The sequence below is a fragment of the Orcinus orca genome, chromosome 9 (genome assembly GCF_937001465.1).
Source record: "Orcinus orca chromosome 9, mOrcOrc1.1, whole genome shotgun sequence".
Classification (NCBI taxonomy): Eukaryota; Metazoa; Chordata; class Mammalia; order Artiodactyla; family Delphinidae; genus Orcinus; species Orcinus orca.
In genome coordinates, this window is record NC_064567.1 from 75,196,966 (window position 1) to 75,215,391 (window position 18,426).

An 18,426-nucleotide genomic window follows, 5' to 3' on the forward strand; every position below is an offset into this window, starting at 1 on the left:
GCCAAAAAGCACATGAAAAGATGCTCAACATGATTAATTATTAGAGTAATACAAATCAAAGCTACAATGAGGGGCTTCCCTGGTGGCGCAGTGATTGAGAATCCGCCTGCCGATGCAGGGGACGCGGGTTCGTGCCCCAGTCCGGGAAGATCCCACATGCCGCGGTGAGCCATGGCCGCTGAGCCTGCACGTCCCGAGCCTGTGCTCCGCAACGGGAGAGACCGTGGCAGTGAGAGGCCCGCGTACCGCAAAAAAAAAAAAAAAGCTACAATGAGGTATCACCTCACACCAGTCGGAATGGCCATCATCAAAAAATCTACAAACAATAAATGCTGGAGAGGGTGCGGAGAAAAGGGAACCCTCATGCACTGTTGGTGGGAATGTAAATTGGTGCAGGCACTACGGAGAGCAGTATGGACGTTCCTTAAAAAACTAAAAATAGAACTACCATATGATCTAGCAATCCCACTCCTGGAATGTATCTGGAGAAAACCATACTTCGAAAAGATACATGCACCCCAATTTTCATTGCAGCACTATTTACATTAGCCAAGACATGGAAGCAATCTAAATGTCCATCGACAGAGGAATGGATAAAGAAGATGTGATACATGTATACAATGGGATATTAGCCACAAAAAAGAATGAAATACTGCTATTTGCAGCAACATGGATGGACCTAGAGATTACAATACTAAGTGAGGTAAGTCAGAGAAAGACACATATCATATGATATCACTTATATGTGGAATCTAAAAATAAAATGATACAAATGAACTTATTTACAAAACAGAAACAGACTTCGAAAACAAATGTCGGGGGAGGGATAAATTAGGAGTTTGGGATTAACATATACACACTACTATATATAAAATAATCAACAAGGACCTACTGTATAGCACAGGGAACTCTGTTCAATATTCTGTAATAACCTATATGGGAAAAGAATCTGAAAAAGAATGGGTATATGTATATGTATAACTGAATCACTTAGCTGTACACCTGAAACTAACACAACTCTGTAAATCAACTACACTCCAATATAAAATAAAAGTTAAACTGAAAAAATTCAGCTATAAAATAAATTTCCTAAGGAAGATACCACATGTTGACACCTTCCCCAACATCTTTGTCATCTCAGGATGCTGTAACAAATACCAAAGACTGGATGGCTTAAACAACAGAAATTTATTTCTCACAGTTCTAGAGGCTGGAAGTCTAAGATCAGGGTGCCAGCCTGGCTGAGTTCTTGGTGAGGGCCCTCTTCCTGATTTATAGACCGTCACCTTCTTGCTATATTCTCACATGGCAGAGAGAAAGCATCTCTTGTGTCTCTTCTTATAAGGGCACTAATCCCATTCATAGGGCTCTACTCTCATGACCTAATCACCTCCCAAAGGCTCCCCCTTCTAATACCATCACATTGGGGATTAGGGCTTCAACATATAAGTTCTGGGGAGACAAACATTCAGTCCACAGCACCCACTAAGGCCAGATGAACCAGTCTTCCCCCCAACATTGGAACAAATTGTTATTTCTTTAAACACCATATCAGATTACTGACTGGTGGTTATGGAACATGTGAGAAAAAGTATGCACCTTTAAACATGTTCTCAGTGTGTATGAGAGGCACATGGGAACTGACCAACTGAAAAAGCATTCCTGTCTCCTGTATCCCATCTCTCTAGGATGGAGGATCATGGAACAAGACAATGTTCAAAAATTCTCCACCCAAATTATTCTATTGCTTTTTTGGCTTATCATATATAGGTAAATCTATCTAAGATGATGAACACATCTCAACTCTGTAGAAGTCAAAAAACAAAATGTATCTGAGCTATATCTGAACAGGTGGTTTTGGTCTCAGAGAGCCTCAGCTGACTGTGTCCTGCTCCTCAGGATACACATCTTGAGAGCTGGTGCTGTCAACAGAGCTTTCCTAAAGCATACCACCACCTCTGCCACACAGCTATCACAACCACAGGGGGCTGTTCCAACTAGGCTGACCCAGCCTTACAAAGCAAGATAGACAATAGAATCATGTCCTTCCACCAAACTGCACTTGCTACATGCACCAAAAATTGTAAGAAACACCTCAAGGCCCAAGCACTTCCAGTTCACTCGAGAACAACTTCAAAACCCACCTCGTGACTCTGTGCCTGGGTCCACCCCATAGGCACTTACACAAACACAGGCCAAAGCCAATTGTATGCATCACAGCAGAAGGACCGCGTGTGAAGAGGCAGCTGGAGGAGGGAAGGTATTCAGGATGCTATCAAAACTCAGATTTTTAACTCACACTGGAAGGACGGTCCCTATACAAATCAGACAACTGTTCTGCTGTTCCAGAGTAACCCAAAAGTAGGAAGAACAAGCTGGTCACATTTAAGATTCAGTCACTGTGCCAAAAGCATCCAATCTCCCCACAGATTCTCAGGAGAAGCAGGTGCAGGCCCCCTGCTGAGGGTGTTCTGCCATCAGCGTCACCAATGTGAACTGCTTGTGGCATTTTATGATCCAGGACCCTTCTTGGCTCGTTATAAGAATTATTTTCAATCACTAAGGCTCGTCACGGTATGAAAAACATTGCAGGAAGTCTTCTGAAATTAAGGTTGGAAAAGTCACTGCTTCTCTGTGGAAGTGCATGGAGAAAACACGGTGGATTTTAAGTATATAAAGCTAACGAGGAATCAAAACCAGTTTGAGATATGCCTGTTAAACTACACCGCAAATTTCTGTCATGGAATAAAAAAGCATCCCTGATAGTGAAGGCAGTTAAGTTCACTTCCATCATTAAACAAGAGGTTTTGTAAAAAGTAATATTTATGGACAACAAAGGAGGTGTTGGGAATAAAGCATTTGAGCATTTGGCTAGGGAGAATGCAACTATAATCTTCCAAGATGGACTTCCCTGGTGGTAAAGAATCCGCCTGCCAATGCAGGGGACACAGGTTCGATCCCTAGTCTGGGAAGATCACACATGCCTTGGAGCAACTAAGCCCATGCGCCAGAACTACTGAGCTTGCGCTCTAGAGTCCTCGAGCCACAACTACTGAAGCCTGCACGCCTGGAGCCCGTGCTCTGCAACGAGAAGCCACCACAATGAGAAGCCCGCACACCGCAGCGAAGAGTAGCCCCCGCTCGCCACAACTAGAGAAACCCCATGTGCAGTAACGAAGACCCAAGCAGCCCAAAATTTTAAAAAATAATAAGATAAATTTATTTTTTAAAAAATCTTCCAAGAGGAAGAATTTTTCAGATACGTACATTCACTTTGGGTGACTTCAGGGAAAGAAAGACTGAGATAAAGAGACCACTCCGTGGCAAGGTAGGTTCAGAAGTAGAGATTAAACATTTAGAAATTTTTATGGGAAATTCCCTGACAGTCCAGTGGTTAGGACTCAGGACTCGGTGCTTTCACTGCCGAGGGCACAGGTTCAATCCCTGGTCAGGGAACTAAGATACCACAAGCCGGGGGGGAGAGAGACAGAGACAGAGACAGAGACGGGGGTGGGGGGGGAAGGAGGGAGGGAAAAGAGAGAAAGAGAGAAACAGAGAAACAGAGAAAGAGAGAAAGAGAGAAAGAAAGAAAGAGAAAGTAAGAGAGAGAGACAGAGACAGAGAAAGGGAGAAAGAAAGAGAAAAAGAAAGGAAGAAAGAAGGAGGGAAGGAAGAGAGGGAGGGGGGAGAGAGAGAGGGAGGGAGGGAGGGAGAAAGAGAGAGAGAGAGAAAGGAAGAAATTTTTATGGCAGATTGCCAGGAATTTTATGTCTGCTAAATCTAAGAATAAAGACCAGGACTTGTGTTTTTGACTGACTTTAGAATTTCATTTTTCTAACAAATTTTGCATTTTATAAAATGTCAGTGATTGATTAGAAATTTAAAAACCTCATCCTTGGGACTTCTCTGGCAGTCCAGTGGTTACGACTCCACACTCCCAATGTAGGGGACCTGTGCTCGATCCCTGGTTGGGGAATGTAAGATCCCACATACCACACAGTGTGGTCAAAATACAAAACAAACAAACAGAAAACTCATCCTTCCATGAAGCTGGGGAAGGAATAACCTAGAGCAGTAATTCTCAATGGAGAAAACCTGACCACTTCGGGGGTAGTTTTAGAAAACTGTGGGTCCTTTGGGGTGGGGGAAGAGGGCCTCACGAACACTGGACAGGCAGAGACCAGATATGTCACACATCCTGATTTGTGCAGGACAGCCTCACACAGCGGAGGCACCCCAGCCCTGCACAGCTCTTCAAGGTCCTTGACATATATATACATAAAAAGCCCATTTTTTCTGAGCATATACCCTTAGTATTTATTGCTCAGTTTTAATATATATTCTATCTTCCAAAACTGCAACCACCATGTAAATCAATATACAATTATATTTTGACCTGCTTATCACCACTATAGAAAACCACTTAACTGAGAGCAACACAACGTTGAGTCACCCATGTCATACCTGTATATTATTAGCACCAGTACTGGTCTGCTGAGGATTATTCTATAATAATACAAGTACTGTACAAGTACTTGTGCCTCACTGTGCCTCAAGCTCTGGTCATGCCCAAGTGTTTATGTACTGAAAAATTACTTTGTATAAACGAATTCCCTTTTATTTCTTCTTTCTGGTATGTCTAGGACATTATATTGATTTTTAAATTTTAATTTTAAAGATTTAAATACATATATAATTATATTTTCTGTGAATTTCACTTCAGGACTGTAATTGGGACATTAGAAAATGTTTGTTAAAAAGAGGATGCAGGGGAATTCCCTGGTGTTCCAGTGGTTAAGACTCGGGCTTTCACTGCCGTCGACCCAGTTTCAATCCCTGATCGGGGAACTAAGATCCCACAGGCCGTACGGTGCGGCCAAAAAAAATAAAATAAGCAATAAAAGCAAGCAAGCAAACAACCAAAAAGAGGGTGCAGGTCTGAGAGTTGAAAATGCAAGTCTCTTTATGTAAATATCTCAGTGTTCATTATAGGTCAAACATAGTAAGAAATTATAGTATATCTAAATAAAAACATACTGATGAAGTTAGTGTTGCAAGTCATAAATAGACTTGCAGGGGAAGTGAGAGGTCACATTCTTATTTTTACATATGAGATGACAAAACTACTGCAGTTTAAAAAGGGGGCTTTAGGGTCAGGTTGCCAGGTCTGAATTCCACTCATCCAATGTTAGCTGTAAAACCTAGGCAAGTCTCTCCATTTCTCAGCTACCTCCCCTCCACCCCCTAAAGTCAGGATAGCACTGTTTCCTTTCGATATCTAGTGTTGGCTGGATGAATCAAATGAGACTCCTTCTGAAGAGTTTAGCATCCTGTCCTGCCCATGGTCAGGACTCCCCACGGGTATGCTATTAAGATCATCTAAAACTTAAAGGCAGAGTAGTAAAGAAAAGAGGGGAGTAAGAGCTAGGAATGTAATTGTGAGCCTAAAAATGAGTGAAAATGGACAAATCAAATATAGGACTTGTTACAAAGAAAAAAGACTGAAATATCAATTCACTACCATCAATCCAACTAAGCTAATTAAACGATTTTAACTCTTTTTACACATACTTGTACATGGAGGAAGTGTGACACAAAACAACATTAGACCAAGAAAGAATCTATCAAGATGAACACTGATCTCTATTTGGGTTATGGTCATGTTCTGAAAAGTATCATATGACTTCATCGGTTCAACTAATACTTACTGAACACCTCCTTTTGTGTGTAAGAACCAACAACTGAGGAATCCTGAGAAGATGTCAGTGCACGTATACTACACATCTAGGGAAGACCCCAGAAAATTACAGCCTTTCTCATCCCCACATGAGAGTAACTCTAAATAGTAAGATTGTATTTTTGGGTAAGACCAAGTAGGCCATTCAGCAATACAGAAATACAAAAGGGAAAAAAATACCTCGAGTACTGAGGCAACCCTGCCTCTCTGGCTGCTGATGCTAAAACTAGAAACAGGATTAAGAGTGCCCTGCCATTCCCAGTTGGTTTACTGTTCTAAACCCCCTTCCTGGGGACTTCTCCCTCCCCCATGTTAACCCTGAATATTTTGTTCATTCATGTCAGAGGTGGGAAGCAATAGGAAAAGAGCAAAAGGTGAAGGCTTTTATAAATTTAAATGTGAAGTTATCTCTCTTTTAGCCTTACACACACATCTCCAGTACTGGATCACATGGACAGTTTGAATACAAGCTTCTTTTTGTAAATGATAGCTAAGTGCCTGCTCAGCCTTAATTCAACCAAGGGTTACCTATGAGAAAAAAAAAAAACCCTTAAAGCAAGTTACTTAATAGTTACTCTATTCTTAAGAAATAAATGATTCAATATCATTTATTTCTCAAGAGATAATTTAACCTCTTGAAATTTCAAAGTAACAAGAAAACTATAAACTGAGTGGGGATAGTCTACCCTGTTTCTCCCATGGAATGAGGATAAAATCTGGACAGAACGTATGACGCAACTATTTGAAGACTCTGAAAAGTATATAAGGGACTTCCCTTGTGGCACAGTGGTTAAGAATCAGCCTGCCAATGCAGGGGACACGGGTTCCAGCCCTGGTCCAGAAAGACCCCACATGCCATGGAGCAACTAAGCCTGTGCACAACTACTGAGCCTGCACTCTAGAGCTCGCGAGCCACAATTACTGAAGCCCACGCGCCTAGAGCCCGTGCTCCACAGCAAGAGAAGCCACCACACAATGGGAAGCCCACACACCGCAACGAAGACCCAACACAGCCAAAAATAAACTTAAAAATAAATAAATTTATGTTTTAAAAAAAAGAAAAGTAGATGATAGCAGGTGGAGCGGGGAATTTAAAGTACCACCAAACGTGAGATGATTTATTCTGCCCTTCTTCCCTCTGGTATGCCCCAGCCTGGACTTGGGGCAGTTTAAAACTTGGAAATTGGGGCTTCCCTGGTGGCGCAGTGGTTGAGAGTCCGCCTGCCGATGCATGGGACACGGGTTCGTGCCCCGGTCCGGGGCCCGTGAGCCATGGCCGCTGAGCCTGCGCGTCTGGAGCCTGTGCTCTGCAATGGGAGAGGCCACAACAGTGAGAGGCCCGCGTACCGCAAACAAACAAACAAACAAACAAAAAAAAAAACACTTGGAAATTGTTACTGAGCACAGACAGAACTCGAGGAGAAGTCCTACAGCTCTGGCTTGAAGAGCAGGAAAGGGGTACCTAAAACTCTGATGAAGGGGAAGAACTATGGTTCCAAGGGGGTGGGTTGAATCCTATTGCTTTTTTGCCCCTGTCTTCCTGCCACTTAGCCCCAGACATGAGTGCAGTCATGAGAAGTGTACAACCAAGCAGGGTAACCAAGGCCCTATCTTTTCTGGCTGAAAAACCAGAAAGAGAAGCCCTTGAGAATCAAAGTACTAATCAGATCATGCAAAGGGAGGAGCTCAGGAAAGCAACTGCATGAAGCTGTTTAGGAAATCCTGGATTTAGCTCCAATATGCACATGCTTGCATCAGAAAACAAACAGCATACCCAAGACTTTGAGAGCAGAACCATGGGAGAGATCATCACCCAGGTCCCAAACTGGCCACCCACTGAGTGCTACTACACACAGGAGACAGAGCCAAAGAGTACTTCAAAGGCTTCAAAAATGAAGTGAAATTGGAACCATAATCCACAGAAGGCCGGCTGCAACTTGCAGCCTGAAGCCAATTGGGTCAAACTGTATTCTAAAATGAAATTATCAACATTCTCCATAGGGTTTGAACCAAGATCCAGAGTCTCATAATATTATATTCAAAATGTTCAAGGTACAATCCAAAATTACTTATATAAAGAGCTAGGAAAATCTCAACTCATAGGGGATGAGGCAATCAACAAATGCAAATGCCAAGAATGACAAAGATGTTGGAATTATCTGACAGACTTTAAAGAAACTATTATAAAAATGTTCCACAAAGGGTGAGCACTCTTGAAAAGAACAGAAAGAAAATGTCCAAGAAACAGTAGGTATAAAAGAAATAAAAATTTAGAACCAAAACACAATAACCCTAAATAAACTCACTGGATGAACAAAATAGCAGACTGGAAACAACAAAGGAAACTGTCACTGCTCACGAAGACAGATCAATAGCAATTATTCAATCTGAACAACTGAGAGAAAAAAATGCACAGAGGCTCAAAGCCCTGTGGGAAAATACCAAAAGCCTAATTTACGTTATCGGTATCTCAGAAAGACAGGAAAAAGGAAAAAGGAAAAATACTTGCTGAACATATCTTTGAATAAATGGTTACCGAAGTGCTCACTTCAGCAGCACATATACTAAAAATTGGAACAATACAGACAAGCTCAGCATGGCCCCTGCTCAAGGATGACACACAAATCCGTGAAGCGTTCCATATTTCCTAAAGACCTAAATGTAAGGCCAGACACTATAAAACTCTTAGAGGAAAACATAGGAAGAACACTCTTTGACATAAATCACAGCAAGATTCTTTTTGACCCACCTCCTAGAGAAATGGAAATAAAAACAAAAATAAACAAATGGGACCTAATGAAACTTAAAAGCTTTTGCATAGCAAAGGAAACCATAAACAAGATGAAAAGACAACCCTCAGAATGGGAGAAAATATTTGCAAACGAAGCAACTGACAAAGGATTAATCTCCAAAATATACAAGCAGCTCATGCAGCTCAGTATCAAAAAAACAAACAACCCAATTCAAAAATGGGCAGAAGACCTAAATAGACATTTCTCCAAAGAAGTTATACAGATGGCCAACAAACACATGAAAGGATGCTCAACATCACTGATCATTAGAGAAATGCAAATCAAAACTACAATGAGCTATCACCTCACACTGGTCAGAATGGCCATCGTCAAAAAATCTACAAACAGTAAATGCTGGAGAGAGTGTGGAGAAAAGGGAACCCTCCTGCACTGTTGGTGGGAATGTAAATTGATACAGCCACTATGGAGAACAGTATGGAGGTTCCTTAAAAAACTAAATATAAAACGACCATATAATCCAGCAATCCCACTATTGGGCATATACCCTGAGAAAACCATAATTCACAAAAATAGTCATGTACCACAATGTTCATTGCAGCTCTGTTTACAATAGCCAGGACATGGAAGCAACCTAAATGTCCATCGACAGATGAATGGATAAAGAAGATGTGGCACATATATACAATGGAATATTATTCAGCCATAAAAAGAAACAAAATTGAGTTAATTGAAGTGAGGTGGATGGACCCAGAGTCTGTCATACAGAGTGAAGTAAGTCAGAAAGAGAAAAACAAATACCGTATGCTAACACATATATATGGAATCTAAAAAAAAAATGGTTCTCATGAACCTAGGGGCAGGACAGGAGTAAAGATGCAGACGTAGAGAATGGACCTGAGGACACGGGGAAGGGGAAGCTGGGACAAAGTGAGAGAGTGACATGGACTTATATATACTACCAAATGTAAAATAGACAGCTAGTGGGAAGCAGCTGCATAGCACAGGGAGATCAGCTCACGTCTTTGTGACCACCTAGAGGGGTGGGATAGGGAGGGGGGGAGGGAGATGCAAGAGGGAGGGGATATGGGGATATATGTATGCATATAGCTGATTCACTTTGTTATACAGCAGAAACTAACACAACATTGTAAAGCAATTATACATCAATAAAGATGTTAAAATATATATATATATGGTTACTGAAGATTCTCCAAATTTGGCAAAAGATATAAACCTATAGATTGAAAAAGTTCAGTGAACCCCTGTGAGATAATAGAAAATACATATATTGGTCTCCCAGCCTCAACCCCTCCTCTTCCTGGCACAGAACTCCTAAAATTCTTGTAATTTCCTATGTGATAAGAGCACTAGGTGTATCTCCTGTTCTACTGAGGAAACTCTAGGTAGGTTCTTGGATGGCTCCTGGTTGGGAGCTGGTCACCAGAAAGATCAAGCCATGATCAGAAGCCTGGAATTTTCAGCCCCGTGCCCTGTCCTCCAGAGAGGGGAGAGGCGCTGGAAATGGAGTTAATAATTGATCATGCCTACAAGAAGAAGCCTCCATAAAATCCCAACAGTAGGAGGTTCACAGAGCTTAAAGGTGAGTGAACACATTCACATAGGGAGGGTGATGTACCCCAACTCCACAGGGACAGAAGTTCCTGCACTCAGGACTCTCCCAGACCTCGCCTTATATATATCTCATTGGGCTAATCATCTGTATTTTTTATTATATCCTTTAATAAACTGGTAAATGTAAGTAAATGCTGCCCTCAGTTTTGTAAGCCGCTCTAGCAAATCAGTCAAACCCAAGGAGCGAGGTCTTTGGAACCTTCTATCTATAGCTGGTTGGTCAGAAGCACAGGTGATGATAACCCAGGCTTTTGACTGACACATGCAAGGCGAGGGCAGGGTGTCGTCTTCTGGGACTACTGAGGCTACAGGCCCTTAACCTGTGGGACCTAACATTATCTCCAGGTAGAAAGTGTTAAAAATTCAGTTAAAATTGTAGGACACCCAGCTGGTGTTGCAGAGAATTGCTTGTTGAAGGGAAACATCGCCACACATTGGGTGACCAGAGTGACAGAAGTGAAGTGTTCTGAGTAATAAAGGAGACACACAGGAAAAAAAAACACATAATAGGAAAGAACTGGGTTTCTCCCGACACAGGGGGAAAACTGGGTTCTTTCCCTTTACAACCTCAAACAAGATAAACCCAAAGAAATCTATCTCCAGACATATCATAAACTAACTGTTGAAAATCAAAGACAAAGAAAAACCTTGAATGCAGCCAGAGAAAAATAACACATTACTTACCAGAAAGTGGTTCTCAACTGGGGATTATGTTGTCCCCAAGAGGATATTTGACAATGTCTGTTGACATTGTTGATAATCACAACTTGGGCAGGCAGGGAGCTGCTGGTATCTAGTAGGTACAGACTAGAAAAAACTTAAAAGAAACACTCTACCCAACATGAAACATTTCCCAAGAAATGTTTAAAAGAAACACTCTACCCAAGATGAAACATTTCCCAAGATATACTGTATCTGTCTAAAACAAAGATATAAAACAGGTATCAACAGATTTTAAGGAAATATAAACATATAAGGTATGTTTACGAACCATAATGGAATTAAACTAGAAGTTAATAACAAAAAGATAACTGGAAAATCTCCAATCATTTGGAAATTTAAACTACATAGTCCAAAAAAAAAAAAAATCCACAGGTCAAAGAGGAAGTCTCAAGGGAAATTAGAAAATATTTGGAACTGAACAAAAATTTTAAAAATACACCAAGATTTATGGGATTAAGTGCTTTAAAGGGAAATTCATAGCATCATATGTTTACATTAGAAAAAAAAGAAAGGTCTCCAATTAATAACCCAAGCTTCCAACTTAAAAAACTAGCAAAAGGAAGCACAAAATAAACCCAAAACAAGCAGAATAAATGAAATACTGAAGAGCAAAATCAATGAAAAGAAAGAAAGAAGGTAAAGATCAATGAAACCAAATGCTGTTTCTTTGGAGGAACATAAATAAATAAATTAAACCTCTGGCCAGACTGACAAAGATGATGAGAGAAAGAGAGGGAAACAGAGGGGGGGCGGGGGGGGGCAAGAGATCACAAACTACCAATATCAGGAACAAAGGAGATAACACTATAGACCCCAAGTCAATTAAAGCATAATGAGGGAATACTGCAAAACTTTATGCACCTCTATTCAACAACTTGGATGAAATGAACCAATTTTTCAGAAACTACAAATCACCAAAACTACGCAAGATAAAATAGCCAAAAAAGCCCTGTAACTATTTTCAAAGACTGAATTTGAGCTAAAAAAAAATAAAAAGTCTTCTGAGGAAGAAATCTCTATGCTCAGGTGGTTTCACTGGCAAATGCTATCAAACGTTTAAAGAAATAACACCAACTCAGCACAACCTCTTCCAGAACACATAAGCAAGCACTTCACAAGACAGTTTGAGGGTTTATTACCCTGATAACAAAGTCAAAGACAACACAAAAAAATAAAACTACAAACAAATATCCCTCATCAAGAGAAATACAGTACGTTGTCAACCAAAAAGTGAGCAAATTGAATCAAGGAATATGTTCAAAGAATAAACGCCACAACCAAGTGGAATTTATCACAGGAATGTAAGATTGGTTCAATATTTGAAGAACAATATAATCCATCGTAGTAACAGCCTGAAACAAATGTATGCTCATATCAATTTTTGCAGAAAAAGCATTTGACACAAACCAACATTCACTCATTATAAAGACGGTCAGCAAACTAGGAATATAAATAATATCCTCAACCACATAAAGGGCATCTACAAAAACCCTACAGCTAACATTTTACTTAAAGGTCAAAGACTGGATGCTTTCTCACAAAGGGTAAGAAAAAGGCAAGGATGTCTACTCTCATTCAAAGAACTTGGGCAGTGTAACAAGGCAAGAAAAGGAAACAAAAGGCATATAGATTGGAAAAGAAGTGAAACTATGCCAACTTGCAATGACATGATTGTCTAAGTAGAAAATTTCACACAATCTATTAAGAAAACAAACTTTTAGGGAAATTCCCTGGCGGTCCAGGGGTTAGGACTCAGAGCTTTCACTTCCAGGGCCTGGGTTCAATCCCTGCTCAGGGAACTGAAGTCCCAAGCCTTGCAGAGCAGCCAACAAAATATAACACTTTTTTAAAAACTTTTAGAACTAATTAGTTTAGCATGAATGTAAATATACTTAACATTGCTGAACAATATGCTTTAAAATGGTTAGTATGGTGAATTTTATGTGTACTTTACAGTTTAAAATAAAAAATCATTTATAACAGCAGGCCCCCCAATTTAAATACATAGGTATGAATCTCACAAAACACATGTAGGACTTGTTGACTTCCAGCAGAATTTTTAGAACCAAAAACTGGTTCTAAAATATATATGGAAAGGCAAAGTAACTAGAATAGCTATAACAATTTGAAAAAGAATAAGGTTAGAAGAATAACACTACCCAATTTTAAGACTTACTATTTAAAGCCACAGCTGCCAAGAAAGTATAGTATTGACAAAGGGATAGACATATAAATCAACGGAGCAAAACAGAATCCAGAAATATTCACATTAACATGGCCAAATGATTTGTGACAAAAATGCAAAGGCAATTCAATGGAGAAAGGACAGTCTTTTCAACACACTGTGTTGGATTAACTAGACATCGATACACAAAAAAAATGTGTCTGCCTAAGCCTCACACATTATACAAAAATTAATACAAAATGCATCATAGGTATAAATGTAAAACATAAGGCTAGGGACTTCCCTGGTGGCGCAGTGGTTAAGAACCCTCCTGCCAATGCAGGGGACATGGGTTTGAGCCCTGGTCCGGGAAGATCCCACATGCCATGGAGCAACTAAGCCGGTGCGCCACAACTGCTGAGCCTGTGCTCTAGAGCCTGCGAGCCACAACTACTGAGCCCACTTGCCACAACTACTTACTGAAGCCCGCACGCCTAGAGCCCGTGCTCTGCAACAAGAGAAGCTACCACAATGAGAAGCCTGCACACCGCAATGAAGAGTAGCCCCTTCTGGCCGCTCCTAGGGAAAGCCCGCGTGCAGCAACGATGACCCAACGCAGACAAAAATAAATAAATTTAGATTTTAAAAAAAAAAAACATAAGGCTATAAAACTTCACAGCAGGAGAAAACTTTCATAGGCTAGATTTAAGTAGTTTTTAGACAACACACCAAAAGTACTATACAAAAAGGGGGGATGGTCGAAATAAATAAATTGGACTTCATTAAATTTTAAAACTTTTGTTCTGATAAAGAAAATGATAAGGGAATGGGAAGAATTACTCATCAGGAGAAAATATCTGCAAATCACATAGTTGACTAAAGACTTGTATCCATGACAGATGAAGAACTCTCAAAACCCAATAATAAGAAAACAACCCAATTAAGTAGCAAAAGAGGTAACCAGACATTTCGAAGAGGATATGCAGAAGATAATTAGTACATGAAAAAATGCTCAACAGGTGGCGCAGTGGTTGAGAGTCCAGCTGCCGATGCAGGGGACACGGGTCCATGCCCCGGTCTGGGAAGATCCTACATGATGCGGAGCGGCTGGGCCCGTGAGCCATGGCCGCTGAGCCTGCACGTCCGGAGCCTGTGCTCCGCAACGGGAGAGGCCACAACAGTGAGAGGCCTGTGTGCCGCAAAAAAAAAAAAAAAAAAAAAAAATGCTCAACATCATTAGCCATTACAGAAATGTAAATAAAACCAAAATGAGATATCACTACACATCTATTAGAGTAGCTAAAATAAAAAACATCAACAATACCAAATGCTGGTGCTGACCATCTGGATCACTCAAAAATTACTGGTGGGATAGATACACTACCAAATGTAAAATAGGTAGCTAGTGGGAAGCAGCCGCATGGCACAGGGAGATAGCTCGGTGCTTTGTGACCACCTAGAGGGGTGGGATGGAGGGGTGGGAGGGAGGGAGATGCAAGAGGGAAGAGATATGGGAACATATGTATATTTATAACCGATTCACTTTGTTGTAAAGCAGAAACTAACACACCATTGTAAAGCAATTATACTCCAATAAAGATGTTAAAAAAAAATTACTGGTGGGAATGTAAAAATGGTACAGCCACTTTGGAGATGAGTTTGTCAGTTTCTTATAAAGTTAAACATATTTATCATATGACACACACCAACTCTTTATTTGTTGGTGGGGGCAGCAAATAAAACACCCCCAAGGTTACCATGGGGGTGTTTTTTTTGGTGCAATAGGATTATCCTATATCCTGACTGCGATGGCAGAACACAAATATATACATGTTAAAACGCAAAGAAATTTCTACCCCCCAAAAAGGCCATTTTCAAGCATATTTAATTCCATACTTTTTTCATAATAAGCCAGTTGGCAGGATGACATCAAGAACATGATAGACACCATTGTAAAGCAATTATACTCCAATAAAGATGTTTAAAAAAAAAAGAACATGATAGAGTCATAAAGAAAAACAACAAGACTAACATCTTCCTCACCCTGTAACCCAAGTCTCTATAACATACTGTCCTGTCTGAATCCTGAAGACTCCCTTTTTCTAGGATGAACAAATCAGGGGCCCCCAGTTTATCTGAATGGCATGCCACTTTCAATGGATTTCAATACTCAATTATTTTGAAGGATGTTAAGAGAGATTTCCTATCTAGTAGTTTACCTGTATCTGACAGAGTATTGTAAGCTTTCCTGACCATCAATCTTTTTTTTTTTTAATAACTTTATTTATCTTTGACTGCATTGGGTCTTCATTGCTGCACACAGCTTTCTCTAGTTGCGGCGAGACAGGGCTACTCTTCACTGAGGTGCACACACGTCACATTGTGGTGGCTTCTCTTGTTGCAGAGCGTGGGCTCTAGGCGTGTGGGCTCAGCAGTTGTGGCTCGCGGGTTCTAGAGCTCAGGCTCAGTAGTTGTGGCACACGGGCTTAGCTGCTCCACGGCATGTGGGATCTTCCCCAACCAGGGCTCGAACCCCTGTCCCCTTCATTGGCAGGCGGATTCTTAACCACTGCACCACCAGGGAAGTCCCTGACCATCAATCTTAAAGCTTCTTCTTTAAAATCAGGCTTATTTCCCTCCATTTTCTTCTTGGACTCAGTAACTTATCCCTATTTTGGTTATCAAATGAGCCCTATATTCATCCTTAAAATACACTCAATCTGAGTTTCCAATGAAAGTATTTAAGTTAAATCCCCTTAAAGAGAAGGAAAGGGGTCTCAATGATGAAAACAGAGCTCCTGTGAAGAAGGTAAAAAAATAAAAGTTACCTACAAACCTATCACACCACTGTTAGTGTTTTGACTTTTGCCCTTCTGGGCTGTCCTTTTATGTGTGTTCTTAAATGGTTTATATGAGTAAATTAAACATTCTTAATTTTTTCAGTATTTTGAAATAGTTGACTCATTTTCTCCTTAAACTGAAGTTTTCACTATTGTTTTTGTTTGTTCGTTTGTTTTTTATTTATTTATTTTTTTGGCCACACCATGCGGCTTGTGGGATCTTAATTCCCTGACCAGGGACTGAACCCAGAACACCGCAGTTAAAGTGCCAAATCCTAACCACTGGACCGCCAGGGAATTCCCTTCACTATTGTTTAAAGAAGAAACCCTCACTGTGGGGGGGGCGGGGAAGAGAGACACAAATGTCCCATTAAATTATAGGTTAACTCTCACACCTCATTTTGATATCCACTGAGTTTGATCCACTATTGTACACATCACAGCGTTAATAGAACAAAACTCACATCTGATTCAGTTCAACTGCTCTCTAATAGGAGTCACAAGAAGTAAAAACTTCAGTGTGGGACTCGGAGTTTTGTTTTGTTTAAATGTACTTCTGTGCTTTCAAAAACAGGAAGAAAAAAAAAGTTGAGGGAGAGAGAAAAGGGAAGCATGTAGGAGGGCAAGAAGCACCATGCCGTTTCCCCCATACTTTGCCCTATGCATCTCTTCCATTTGGCTATTCCTGACTTGGATCCTTCATAATAAACTGGTAACCGCAGCAAGAGGTAGGAGAAAGCAGCGGAGAAAGGGGAGGGAGAGCCCAAAGTACTGTGTAGGACACAAGGGTGATTTTTAACCTTATTCCTAAATCATCTTTGATCCCACCAAAGTTTTTGTTTGTTTGTTTTCTGTTTGGGGGTGTTTTTTTTTTCTTGGCCTCCTTTTTCAACTCGTGCTACTTGGTAGTCTGCTTGGTTTATGAATGCCTTCTTCTAAATTACCTGAATGCCCTTCTAGAATAAAGTGTATGATTACAATTCGACTTGTTATTCTACCACTCATTCTTCGAAAAGTTTTATGCCAAGTGATGCCAGGCACTGAGGATAAGATAGTCTCCTATGGCATAAGAAATACATATCTGGTCTTTGTCCCTGGTTCCTGACACAGAGCTCCTAAATCCCATAGTTTCCTGAATGATAGGAGTGACAGGAGTGTCTTTTATTCTGATGAGGCAACTCTCAGTAGGCCCCTAGATAGCTTCAGGATGAAGGTCTGGTCGTCAGAAGGACTAAGGCACAATTGGAGGTTTGGAACTTACATCCTCACTTCTCCACTTCTGGGAAGAAGAGAGGGGCTGGAGACTGAGTTAATCACTAGTGGTCAGTGATTTAACCAATCCCACGTATGTACGGAAGTCTCCATAGAAACCTAAAAAGACTGGGTTCGGAGAGCTTCTGGGCTGGTGAATAGGCGGCAATGTGGGGAGAACGGGAAACGGAGAGGGCATGGAAGCTCCACGCCCCTTTCCCATACCTTACCCTATGCACCTCTTCCACTTGGCTGTTCCTGAGTTGTACCCTTTATAGTAAATTATAGTAGTAGTAAGCAAGGCACTTCTCCTGAGTTCTGTGAGCCATTCTAGTGAATTACCAAGGGGAGTGGGGGCCTTGTGGGACCCTCCATCCAGATTTATAGTCAGCCAGGCAAAAAGGTGAGGAGACTTGGCATCCCACTGCACCTGGCACCTGAAATGAGGGCAGTCCTGCGAGACGGAACCCTTAACCTGTGGCGTCTGACACTAAATCCGATAGTTAGCATCAGAATTGAATTGAATTGTAGGACACCTAGTTGTTGTTGGAGGGTCAGAGAAGTGGTATTGGAGAAGACACCATGTATCTGATATCAGAAATGCTGTCAATGAAAACGACAAAGGTCCTCTCTCTCGATGTTCTCAATCAGGCCGACAAGGCTCTTACTTCACACTTAGGTTACCATTTTGCACAGAAAAGAACAAGGGTAAGTATTTTTAAGGCTCTTGAGCGTTTAAAACAAAGATCTATTGGATCACGTGCAGAAAAAAGATTTAAAGTTTAAAAATGTTTAAAGTTTTTTAAAAGTCACTTTGGCTGTTTGGCCATGGAGCACTGAAGTCTGGATAACTACTACATTATCTCCCACCCACTAGTAGTTAACTTCTTTTCCTCTCAGTCTTTATTCATGGGATCGCACGTATTCCTAATTGCCAATCTAAACAGAAACAGATTGGTGCTTTGTGACTATCTAGATGGGTGGCATGGGGTGGGAGGGAGGTCCAAGAGGCAGGGGATATTATATAGGTATACATACAGCTGATTCACTGCATTGTACAGCAGAAACTAACACAACATTGTAAAACAATTTTACTCCAATTAAAAAAAGAGAGAGAGAGAGAAAGACACACGGGGATCTGTGCACACAGAGGATAGGCCATGTGAGGACACAGTGAGAGTCAGTCACCTGAAAGCCAGAGAAGGGCAAGAATCCAATCCTGTTGACACCTTGATCTTGGACTTCCAGACTCCAGAACTGTGAGAGAATAAGCTTCTCTTGTTTAAGTCAAAAAAAAAAAAAAAAAGCCAGAAACAGAGATTTACC

General features: G+C 40.9%; 1 protein-coding gene and 1 non-coding gene across 2 annotated transcripts in view; one reads left to right on the forward strand and one right to left on the reverse strand.

Moving 5' to 3' along the window:
* IGF2BP3 (insulin like growth factor 2 mRNA binding protein 3) overlaps positions 1-18,426 on the reverse strand; it is a 138,902-nt gene that overhangs the window by 70,045 nt on the left and 50,431 nt on the right. The gene's annotated exons all lie outside the window — the stretch shown is intronic.
* Positions 8,278-8,385, forward strand: LOC117195495 (U6 spliceosomal RNA). Its single transcript, XR_004475215.1, has one exon. It is a non-coding gene; the product is annotated as a U6 spliceosomal RNA (small nuclear RNA).